Raw genomic sequence first — 12,841 nt, 5'->3', positions numbered from 1 at the left:
GAAAAGAGCCCAAGAAACTGATTCCAGAGAGATGTTGATAGGAATAGGCTCAATTCTCAGGGGCTGCCATTAAATTTGCTGGGACAAAGTAACCAACCTACAGTTAGCAAGACTTTGAACAACAAAACCTGTTCCCATAGCCCAAGAAATTGGAGTCACTAAAGAGAATTTTCACCCCTTCCTAATTATTGTCCCTGTGTACACACTGTTACTTTAATATCTTTCCAAAGTAAAGTTTTACCTTGGTGACACTATATGGTGAGAGGAAAATGTGACCTTGACATTCAGCAGCCCAGCTTTCAACTGAGGGAGAAACTACAGCAGAGCAAAATGAGTCTCTGAGCACAAAGCATGGTGATTTCATGCACCCTCTTTGACATTTTGCAATATGAGCCCCTCTTTCTGTCCCAACCTTCTTTGCATTATAGTGGCAGGCATTTTGTTAGTAGTCATTTCCCTGTGCCTTTTATTGCATAAATTACTTAATTGTTCTAGTTTTATGTATTGACACTTTGGCTTAATTTTCAGGAGAATATTTTGCTAATAGTGTGTTAATAACTCACATTAACCTCTCATGTTGATATTTGTGCATTCTGATTGAAAGGATACTGTTTTCCTTAAACCACACACACACACACACACACACACACACACACTTCAGTATTTTACTTCAAAACAAGTCTTACTGCCATAGGACACCCACCATCCAGAAATCATAATAACTCAAACAAATGAAAGAGAACCTGATTTCTAGACCGAGCAGATGGGCAGCCCAATTCACAACTAACTTAAAGTGAAGTACATAAATTTAAATGAAAGCTGAGCCAAGGAACGTGGCCCCAACTTTTCCATCAGTTTTGAGAGTGGGCCCAAATCTTTGGAGTTTGAGAGAAACCTGTTCATTTTCATTGGTGGCAAATGTTGATGGGATTGTCAAAGCAATCTGACCACATTTCTGTTTGCTGCAGAGCAGCCCAGTGGAAACACACTCTGCTGTCATGTAGCAATTTCTTGAAATGGTGGGAGAACTTTCTTCTTCTTCTTCTTCTTCTTCTTCTTCTTCTTCTTCTTCTTCTTCTTCTTCTTCGTCTTTCATCCTGAAATCTTATGGCTCCTGGGAGGCCCTTGCTCTACCAACTTTGGAGCTCCAACATCAGAAAGGCAGATTGGAGGTGTGTCAGAGGAAGACCAGGAGAAGGCTTCGATCAAAAGGATCCAGCATCCTTCCAGTCCCAACTCGACCACCGAGTAAACCAAACTAACTCTAGAGCTGGCATGGTTTATTTTCCTTCCATTTTTCACCATGTGAGTGAAAATTTAAAGAATGAATGAATATGTTCCACCCTGAGTTCTGCCTTATTTGAGAGCCCAGTAGAGCATTGGAGGAGGCAGAGGAGCCACCTTCAATTTCCTCCCAACACCCCTGCCTTAGGTTTGCAGCCTTGGAAATTGAAAATGGCTGCCTTAATTGTAAGCCTCCCACCCACTGAAAATTAAGATTTCTCTCAGCCCCTCCAAAAATTAGCAAAAATGTCACTGGTTTTCACATGCCATGAATGGCTGAAAGGAGGGTGGGTATATGACTGCTCTAATTTAAAATGAATTTGTCCCAGTAACGCTAGGCATGGACTGTGTTGAATTTGAGAATTTTGTCTTAACTGGCTTCCGGATAAAAAGAACACCAGGAACAGCTTCATTTCCACACACACCCCTTGTGTTTCACGTCTCTCAGGCTTCTTTAAAAAGTGATCTGCGTCCTAGAACACTTAACTTTCTCAAGAGATTTGTGATTCTTCCATACTTGAGAGTCTAAGCAACCATTATCTGAAGCATGTTTTCAGTGTTGCTGATCCTTGAGTTTCCCACTGTTTTCAGCCAAAGGGGACTATGGAAGTAACCTAGTATAGTCTCATATATTACAATACAGTAGGGTCTTGTTAGGTACCAGAAAAATGCTACATAAATAATGAAAATAATAAATATCAATCACATATGGGCCAGTAGTCTTGTGTCCCTTAACTGGCTGGATGATTTACAGTTTGTTAAAAACCAAATGTTTTTTACTTGAATGCATTAGGCATTTCACTCGCTGTAAATGCTATGCTTGTTTAGGAGCCTTCATTGAGTATGTTACTAAAAATAAATGTATTGAGGAGGTTTGGCTTTGCAGTTGAAGGCAATTGTGAGGTCTGAGTAGTAATTGTGTACCATGGGATAATTGTGCTTGTAGAAGAAGAGGAACAAGCACATTCTCAATTAGGGAATAGCACATAGCTTTTCTTAATATAATGCTCTCGTCTTCTCCCAGAGAGGTCTGTATATTAACGAAAGATGCCTGGCAGATTATCAGAATGGCACTTCCTCTGGATCTCAGTTTCCTTTAGGTGGGCAGGATTCACCTAACCTCACCCTCACCCCTATCAGCAGAAGCCCTGCTCAAGGATTTCTGCTTACGCAATGGGGCTTCCTTCACGACCTGCACTGAAATTAACTCAGAGAAGGTTGGGAGAACCCTCAGAATGTCACATGGATGAAGGAGGGGGGGTCATTTAATCTGGCAAGCTGCAATGCTTGAGCTGACAGCGCAATTGGAAGAGCCTGATGTTGAATTCTACTGACTATACTTGAACAGTCCTCTTCTCGTATCTTCCTCTGTTAAATCACTTGTCCCTATTTTGTTCTTAAGTTACTTCGGGAGTATCTTTTTTAAAAGGTTAGTTTGCACCAGAGTGCAAATGGAGCTTCCCGTCCATCAACATAAGTCAGGTGTGAGAAACCTGTAGCCCTCCAGATGTTGCTGGACTACAACTCCCATCACCCTGATCATTGGTTATCCCAGTAGGGACGGATGGGATTTGTAGTCCAGCAACATCTGAAGGACCGTAAGTGAATACAACAAATAACATGTTAAAGCATGGGGATGGGCGTGCAATGGTCACTGTTGTGAGAATAGAGATTTTACAAGTATACTTACATCTTTGTCTGCAAAATGCTGGAAATCACTAACCCCTGGCAGCAGTTGATGTCTGACGTGATTGGCTATATATTGTGCTTTTTTCATAGGCAGGATTTTGCTTAAGCTACCAGGAAGTTGGGGTGGTGGAGGAATTAATCAGATCTTGGTTTTAATAATTAGATTGAGGCAAACTTCCCTGCAGAGCTAATAAATCAGCTCCTCTTTCCTTCTATTTCCTCTTGTGAATCTGAAAATGCTGGAGAAAAAGGTACTCTCTTAGATGACTCCAAGGAAGTGTTTTCTCACACTGCACTATATTAACATTGAAGCAACATAATGGAATTGCATTGTAATGATTTTTCACCTGGGTTGCCTCAAGGTTGGTGACTCCCTAGTACTACCTAGTCATTGCTCTTCTGCGGTAAGCTACATATGGAATTGCAATTGACTTTCCACACTTCAGGGGGTATAGTACTTTTTGTGTGTGTATACATCATTGCATACTAGTTTTATTTATTTTATTTATGGGTGTGACATAGCCATGAAGCTGGAAGGAAATTATTCTGAGCGCGTCATTACATTTTTTAAAAAGCCATTCTTTAATTCATGTTAAAAACATTTGGTGAAAGTAATAGTGCAGTTGGGCCTAAACTTAAGAAGTGTTTAGAACAAACAAACAAATAACATGGTGATAAAATGCCACTGACCATAGCCTGCTCCTAATCCCATAACTATGGTTAATCAGTGGGAAGCTTTATTTCTGCATGAGCTCAAGGTACGACTTCTGTTGTTGGAATATTAGACTATTTTGTTGCTGAGAAAATGGAGACGATTATTGTCACCTGGCAAATTTATTTCCCTTGCAAAAGCAATAGTAGGATTGGGTTGTGCAAGTGTCATGGATAGCTGTTGGACAGTGACTGACATCTGCATTGACAAGCAATAAAACTTTGTCAGAGCTAGTCACTTCCATATCTTAGCCTTAAGACTTCCCATTCGGTTCTTATTGGTTATGAAATGGAGGGAAAAGAGAGCACTTAAACTTATCAACAGTCTGTGTAAGTTTCAATTCCCAGAGAAGGTTTTGACTAGCTTGCAGCAATTTTTTTGTCAACCTCCCCCCCATTATTTTTTCAGTGCTGCTCTTCACATGTACACACACCATTCAATTTTAAAATAATGTCTGTTTTTGTTAGTGAGGAGAATAGCTGGGCGACTAGCAAATTGTATTATGGCATAAGCTTTCATGGAACTGAGTCCACATCAACAGATGATAGAGGAAAATTTTCTCATTATGCAGTAGACTGGGACTTCTAAACTCTCTTTACTGTCAGCACTGCTGAAAAACTGTCAGACAGAACTGACAGCCTTGGGTGAATATGAGCTGGTCACCTAAAAAGAAAAAGTTGACCTCACTCCTAATTTGTGGGTTAACATTCCCTGTGGTGTCCCCCTCCCCTTTATTTACCATTCATTTGACCTTCTAAACATGTCCTCCTTTTCCATCCACTCTTCCGCTAATACAGTACAGCACTGTGTGATGTCATTTCCAACCTTCTTGGGGAGTTTGCTTCACAGGCCTTCTGGCTACAGAGCAGCCAGCATGTTACAGAGTATGCTGGCAACACTCTGATCAACAAGGGCTATTTGGGGACATGAGCAGAAGTCTGTACGCACAATGTAGATGACATTTATTTTAGAGGATAGCAACTAATCCTCCTTCCCACCCATTTGTAGCATTTTAGCAAAGAATCTCACTCCCCACTCCTCAGGCACACGCTCCATGCAAACCATAATACATGTCAAGCAACACAGCTGCTGGGAGGGCAGAATGTGGGCGTTCATTAGAATAGCCAGCTGTTCTTTCAGTGCAAAGTCCATTCCTTGCACAGCTCATCAGGGCCTTGCTTCTTTGATCCATCTAACACCCGCTTTTGCCATCCGCCCCCTCTCCTGCTCAGTTGGCACTTGTAGACTTCCCAAACGGGTGCTGCACATCAAGCAGTGTGGAATGCTTAAAAGCCAGGGATTCACCTAGAATCAAGGGACTGTATCTAAAGACGAGGGCAAAGGAAAAGGAAAAGGCAGGAGTCATCAGGCTCTGACAAACACTATTTTGGAACTTTCCTTGATGGAGCTACTTTTATCTGTGTTTCCTGGATTGGATTAATTGCTACGTGAAGCTTGGGGCTTCTTCAGAAGAGTCTTACATACATGCAGAGGGGAAGGTTTTTGGCTGTGTCAGCTCCCTGCTAGGAGCAGCAGCTGGCCTCCTCTAAAACCCCGTTGCTTGGGTCAACATTGCAAAATGCTTTAGAAATGGGCAGCAGACTAACATCTGTTTTCTTTTTCTTTTTTTAATATTTTTTATTAAAGGTTTTTATAACAATAACAAACATATAACAAATACATAAACAGACATAAACAAAAACAAAACAAAAAACATGTACCATTTCATATCTTAATTTCTTATACCTTTCTTCCCCGACTTCCTCATGCCTCCCTTTTCTGTATTCCAAATTCTTATCAATTACTCAGCAAATCTTCCCTTATTTTAATTTAAATTTAATCTAATCTTCCTTATTCTCCTTGTCTTAACCCTTACTAATAGTAACCGTTTACTTTCCAGTCCAACATCATTCTAACTTTCATTAATTTTGTAGTATTTCTTTAAATAGTCCTTGAACTTTTTCCATTCTTCTTGCGCTGCTTCTCTTCCCTGGTTTCGGATTCTGCTCGTCATTTCTGCCAGGCCCATATAGTCTATCACCTTCATCTGCCATTCTTCCAGTGTGGGTAGTTCTTGTGTCTTCCAGTACTTCGCAATAAGTATTCTAGCTGCTGTTGTAGCGTACAAAAAGAAAGTTATATCCGTCTTTAACACCCCCTGTCCGACAATGCCCAAGAGAAAGGCCTCTGGTTTCTTAGGGAAAGTATATTTAAATACCTTTTTAAGTTCATTATAGATCATTTCCCAGAATGCCTTAATCTTCGGGCACGTCCACCAAAGGTGAAAGAATGTACCCTCCTTTTCTTTACATTTCCAACATTTATTATCAGGCAAGTGGTAAATCTTTGCAAGCTTGACTGGGGTTATGTACCACCTATATATCATTTTCATAATGTTTTCTCTCAGAGCATTACATGCCGTAAATTTCATCCCGGTGGTCCACAACTTCTCCCAATCAGCAAACAAAATATTATGACCAATGTCCTGAGCCCATTTAATCATAGCTGATTTAACCGTTTCGTCTTGTGTATTCCATTTCAGCAGCAAATTGTACATTTTTGACAAATTCTTAGTACTGGGTTCTAACAATTCTGTCTCCAATTTTGATTTTTCCACCTGGAAGCCAATTTTACTGTCCAATTTAAACGCTTCATTTATTTGATGATAGTGCAGCCAATCTCTCACCTTCCCTTTTAATTTCTCAAAACTCTGCAATCTCAATTTATCCCCTTCCTTTCCCAAGATTTCCCAGTATTTTGGCCACTTTGACTCCATGTTTAACTTTTTAACTGCCTTAGCTTCCATTGGCGACAGCCACCTTGGAGTTTTATTTTCCAGCAGATCTTTATATCTAATCCAAACATTTAATAGTGCTTTTCTGACAATATGGTTTTTAAAACTTTTATGTGCTTTAACCTTGTCATACCACAAATATGCATGCCACCCAAAAATGTTATTAAAACCTTCCAAATCCAAAATGTCTGTGTTTTCAAGAAGTAGCCATTCTTTCAGCCAGCAGAAAGCTGCCGCTTCATAATAGAGTTTAAAGTCTGGCAGGGCAAACCCCCCTCTTTCCTTTGAATCCGTTAATATCTTAAATTTAATTCTGGGCCTCTTGCCCTGCCAGACAAATTTAGATATATCTTTTTGCCACTTCTTGAAACAGTCCATTTTTTCCATTATTTGCAATGCTTGAAACAAAAACAACATTCTTGGCAATACATTCATCTTTATAACTGCGATTCGACCTAACAAGGAAAGCTTTAAGTTTGACCAAATCTCCAAATCTTTTTTCACTTCTATCCAAGTTTTATCATAATTGTCTTTAAATAGGTTCACATTCTTAGCTGTCATGTTTATACCCAAATATTTCACTTTTTTAACCACGGTCAACCCTGTCTCATTCTGAAACCTTTCTTTTTCAGTCTGTGTTAAATTTTTCTCTAGTACCTTTGTCTTTAACTTATTCAATTTAAATCCTGCCAATTGACCAAACTCTTGGATTATTTCCAAAACTCTTTTCGTACTAGCTTCTGGCTCTTGCAATGTAAGTACTAAGTCATCTGCAAATGCTCTCAATTTGTATTGTTTAGCTCCGACCTGAATCCCTTTAACCAACTGGTCCCTCCTAATCATATTAAGCAAAACCTCCAGGACCGATATAAAAAGTAGTGGGGAAATAGGGCACCCCTGACGTGTCCCTTTTTCAATCTTGAACTCTTCTGTAACCACGTTATTTACAATTAATTTTGCTTTCTGTTCAGAATATATTGCACCTATACCATTCTCGAACCCTTGGCCTACCCCCATCCCCCGGAGGTTCTTCAGCATAAAATTCCAAGAAATGTTGTCAAAGGCTTTCTCGGCATCCACAAATATCAAAACAGCCTTAGTGTTTATGTTCACTTCCAACTTTTCCAAAATGTCAATTATATTCCTTACATTGTCCGACAAATGCCTTTTCGGGAGAAAGCCTGCTTGGTCCCCATGAATCTCCTCCATCAAAACTCTTTTCAATCTTTTTGCTAAAATATCAGCAAAAATTTTATAATCCACATTTAGTAACGAGATGGGTCGGTAGTTTTTAAGTTGAGTCTTTTCAGTCTCTGTCTTTGGTATAAGTGTAATGTAGGCCTCTCTCCACGTATCGGGTGCCCTTTCCCCCTCCATAATCTCATTACAGACTTCCTTCAGAGGTTGTATCAATCCTTCCTTCAAAACTTTGTAGTACTTGGAAGTCAGTCCGTCCGGCCCGGGTGATTTGCCCAACGCCATGCCTTGAATGGCATCTTCTATTTCTTGTGCTGATATCTCCTGGTTCAAAATTAACTTACTTTCCTGTGAAACCTTTTTCAGCCCATTTTTCTCGAGGAATTGTTGTATGTCCATTTCATTCTGCGGCCCTTGTGTGTAAAGTTGTCTAAAGTAGTTCTGGAGGCAATTCCTAATTTCCGCTGGGTTACTTATGTTCTTTCCTTCCACTTCTATATTTGTTACCGTGTTGAGTTTTTGTCTCTTCTTTATTTGCCAGGCCAATAACTTGCCACATTTATCAGCAGATTCAAAGGTCTTTTGTCTCATTTGCTTGATTTTCCACTCTAATTCTTGATTCATCAGCTCCATATATTGTGTTTGATGGAATTTAATCTCTCTTAAAATCTCTTGCGATTTCGGCTTCGATCTTAATTTCTTTTCCCCTTCTTTTATCTTTTCCAAGATTTTTTCCTTCCTCTCATTTTGCTTTCTCTTCTTTAATGTATTTTGTTGTATCAAAAATCCTCTCATCACGGCTTTACTTGCGTCCCATACTATTCTTTTTTCTACTTTAGTCCTCAAGTTAATTTCGAAATAGTCTTTCAAAGTTTTTTGGGCCTTCTTGCAAATCTCCTCGTCTCTGAATAAGTTGTCATTCATTCTCCATCTAAAAGAGCCAGTTGTTGTTTGTTTCATCACCATCTTTACTGCATTATGGTCGGAGAAGGTTTTTGGGCAGATTTCCACTTTCTTTATATTCGGCGCCATACTGCTAGTCACCCAGATTTGGTCAATCCTTGTCCATGTCATTTTGGCTTCAGAAAAGAAGGTTCCCTCTCTTTCTAATGGGTGTTTTGTTCTCCAAATATCAATCAAGTCCATATTGTCAGTCATTTCAAAAAAAGTCTTTGGTAGTCTTCCATCTTTTGTTATTACCTGTCTTTGTGCTTTGTCCATATTTGTTGAAACTACTCCATTCATATCTCCCATCAAAATTAAATTATAATCCATATAGTCCATCAGAATTTCATGCAACTTCTTAAAAAATTCAGCTTTCCCTTCATTTGGTGCATAGATTCCCACTATCAGATACTTTTCTCCTTGGGATTGAATTTCAATTGCCAGATATCTTCCTTGGTCATCTTTGAAGATTTGTTTCGGTTGCAACTTTTCTTTTACATAGATCACCACTCCTCTCTTTTTTACTCTGTCTGAAGATATAAATTCTTGTCCCAATCTTTTATTTATTAATAGTTTTCTATGTGCTCTTGTCACATGAGTCTCTTGTAAACAAATCAAGTCCAATTGGTCTTTTTTTAAAGCGTGAAATATGTTTTTTCTCTTTCTGGGAATGTTCAAACCGTTACAATTCCAGGTTAGAAGTTGCAAAGCCATGATGGGATTATTTACCTCTTCCTCCTACAGCTCCCTGTTTTTGTTCCTCGTCTGTCGGTGGTTCTGTGTCCTTATCCAATGACGGATGCCCTTGTCCTGGGAATGTCTCTTTCTGTAGGTCTTCTTCGTGTTCTCCCAAGAACTTGTCTTTATCACTCACTGTCTTTATTCTTCTTTTCTTCCCCTTGTATTTAAAAGACAAGCCTTGGGGAAATTCCCACCTGAATGGTATGTAGTTCCTTTTCAGCAGTGTCACCAGGTCTTTGTAGAATCCTCTTGCGTCCAAAATACTTTTGGGAATGTCTTTAAAGATCTCAATATGAAAATCTTCAATTCGAAGGGTTGTTTGGAAATGCAGGTTCAATATTTTGTCTCGCTCCTCCTTTGATCTTAGAGTTATTAAGCAGTCTCTGGGTCTGTTCTTCCTCTGCTTTGCTCCCAATCTAAATGCGCTTTCTATCTTAAATTCTTCTTTGTCCAACTCCTGCTTCCAAAAGTCAGAAAATTCTTTTGTCAAATAGTCCACCAGGTTATCTCCTTCCTTTTCCGGCACAAGTCTAATCCTTAAGTTCCTCTCCTTACGTTGCATATCCTGCATAGAGAGTGCCAGTTCATACTCATCTAGTTTCTTATAAACTGGTGGAAACTTTTCCTCAGCAGCAGTTGCAATTTCTTTGGCTTCCTCAGCTATCTTTCGTGTTGTAGATGAATCTTCCAATAATTTCCCAATTGCTTCTGCATTTGAGTTCACTTTGTTCCCAAGGTCGGTTATGCTTTTTGTATTTAAGTCAATTTTCCCAGAGATTTCTTCAATTTTCTTATTTGTTTCAGCAATTTGTACTTTGGTTTCTACACCTTGCTTTTTTAGTTCCTCTAATGAATCGTTTATCTTCTCCAAAACCTTAGCAAATGATTCTTCTGAAGACATTGTCTTCACTTTTGCCTTTGAGACAGCTGTAATTCCAGAGGCCCCTGTTACAGAGGCCCTTCTTTGCTTGGGAAGATCCACTTTGTATTGTCTGCCAGATCTCAAGGTTGTTTCTTGTGAATCCTCTTTCTCTTTACCATCTGCCATAACAAAGTCTTTTAGTCAAGGTCATTCCCACACTCTTATGCTGTCAGACAAAGTTCCCAGATTTTAAACTCCACTTATTGCTGAAACAATTTATAAATCCTCTAGAGGGCGTAAAGTCAGTTTTTTACTTTCTAGTTAGTCCCACACTCTCCAGAAAATTAAACAAAGGTCCTTCTAGTCCCTTTCAATTGTTCTTTTCTCTTTCTGGAGATTTCAGATCAATAATGTCCTGCAAGTATCTTTACTTTGCAACAAAATACATATTTCAAGTTGAGAGTAGCCAAAGTCAGTCAAAGATACTTTTTTACCTTCTTGTAGCAACAGTCCTTAGCCGGTGCTTTTACTCCGGCAGTCCGATCCCCAGGTAAAAGAGCAGCGGTAAATAACTCAATTTCCTTTAAATTGGCAGGAAAATACTTTCAGGTCTTCTTCCCCCCCCTCCTGCCTTCGGGGAGGGAGTTCTTTACTTGGTGTTGAATTTCTTAGTTCCCGCAACTCTCCTTTCCAGCGGTTACAGCTTAAATGCCTTTCGCTTTGATCTTGCTGCAGAACGGAAAGCAGACTTCCTTTTTGGTGCTTGTCCGTCTCGGTACCCAATTTCTTAAAATTTAGTGTCCAATTTAGTTTTAGAAGTCAATCCTACTCACGGATAGTTGTTCTTTTTAGTCCAAATTCACCGGAAGAAATCAGCGCTCTCCGCTAATGGCGACGCGGCTTCGCTTCGCAGGCTGGGTGAAAGCGACTCTCAGCACCGCTCCAAAACCCCTCCGCTGATCCGCAGCCTTTAAAAAGGCTATTTCACCGCGTCGGGGGGGCGCAAAGGTGCCCGCCGAGTCTCCAGTTCACAGGCTACGCGCCTGTGATTTTGAGGGTCCCCGCTCCGCCGTAGCTGGCAGGACCCGAACCTACGAAGCAGATCTCTCCCGGAGCTCCGGGAGAAATCCGCCATTAAGCGCTGGCGCTAACCGGAAGTCATTTCAGACTAACATCTGTTTTCCAGGGAGCAACCAAAGAGAAATGTGAGTCCCTGGGCCAAATTGATCACTAGGACAAACACATTTTAAACCTGAAACTTGGAACAAAATATTAGGGTTTCTGTCTCCCATAGAAAACTAGTTTTGAAAACACAGAGGTAAAGCACTTTAGGTCTCTGCTAGTCAGTGGCGTAGCGTAGGTTGTCAGCACCCGGGGCAAGGCAAGTAATTTGCGCCCCCTAACCCGTGGATTTGCGCCCCCTAACCCGTGGATTTGCCCTAACCCCAGATGTTGCGCCCGGTGCGGCCGGCCCCCCCTGCACCCCCCACGCTACGCCACTGCTGCTAGTTTGTTTTCATGTTTGTTTACATTTTTGGTGCTGTTATTGTGCTTCAAAGATTCAGGGTCACTTACCGCATGAAAACAAAATCCCCAGTCAAAAGTAACATGCAGTATTTTCTGGGTGCCTTACTATTTTATATAGAATAGATAAATAAGACAAAATTGAGAGAATATATATAAAAAACTGTACCATGTTGAGTGTCTGAGGAGCTTATAAATAATAAATATTATTATTAAACTTCCCCCAGATATCATCCAATATTAATCTTCCATCCCCACTCCCCATCTTTTCTTCAAATACACCCTGTCCTCTTGACTCAGTATTAGTGTGGAAGCGATAACTATTTCTTAACTTACTTCTGCCTCCAGGTTGTTTAGGGTAGAATCAGGCTGAAGTGAGTGGAATGAGAGGGAAAGACCCCCTTGCGAGATCAAAGACACTTTACTTTTTCTGTGATGGTTCAAATTTTGCCCTCACTTTATTGCTGCATTTGGCATATGTAGTTGTGAGCAATAATTGTAGTTGTAATGACAGTTGTGGTGCAGTGATGCCATCAATGAGAGGGCAAGGCCAGGAAGACCAGGTGTGTGGGGAAATGCACTGCCTGGCCAAGGGCAGTAGTGGGTGAGGAGACTGATTGGAGCAGGGAGGGATATTTATTATTGCAGTTATAAACTACCTTTTCTGCTAAGGCATCCAAAGCAGTTTACAATTTTAAGTACAGCGGTAACTCCAATTCGGACAGGATCCATTCCGGAGCTCCAGTCAGATCCCGAGGTTTCCACAACTGGAGGGACCGCTTCTGCGCATGCGCACGGCACAGTAGAGTGCTTCTGCGCACGTGCGCACGACAAAACACTTCCGGGTTTGCCGCTTTTGTAACCCGCAGTTTATATTACCTGAGGGTGACGTAAGTCAAGGTGCTACTGTTCTAAAATAAATGAATGGCACAAAATCTAGAACCAGTGCTCCCAGGCCCACTGATGGTACCTTCAGGAGCTGATATTGGCCCAGTGCTCTGCAGACAAGAGGATTCTGGCAGGCTTGCCACTCCATGGGGAGTGGTCTGCTGTTGTCCTGCATGAGAGTCCTTCCCTTGCTGGGGATGCAATG

General features: G+C 40.7%; 1 protein-coding gene across 5 annotated transcripts in view; it reads left to right on the top strand.

The window, feature by feature from the left end:
- Positions 1-12,841, top strand: part of TEX264 (testis expressed 264, ER-phagy receptor) — a 159,223-nt gene that overhangs the window by 106,939 nt on the left and 39,443 nt on the right. The gene's annotated exons all lie outside the window — the stretch shown is intronic.

The sequence above is a fragment of the Podarcis filfolensis genome, assembly GCF_964270895.1.
Source record: "Podarcis filfolensis genome assembly, chromosome: 2".
In the NCBI taxonomy this organism is placed as follows: domain Eukaryota; kingdom Metazoa; phylum Chordata; class Lepidosauria; order Squamata; family Lacertidae; genus Podarcis; species Podarcis filfolensis.
Note: the sequence above shows the minus strand (reverse complement) of the source record. Positions and strands in the feature narration are given on the sequence as shown.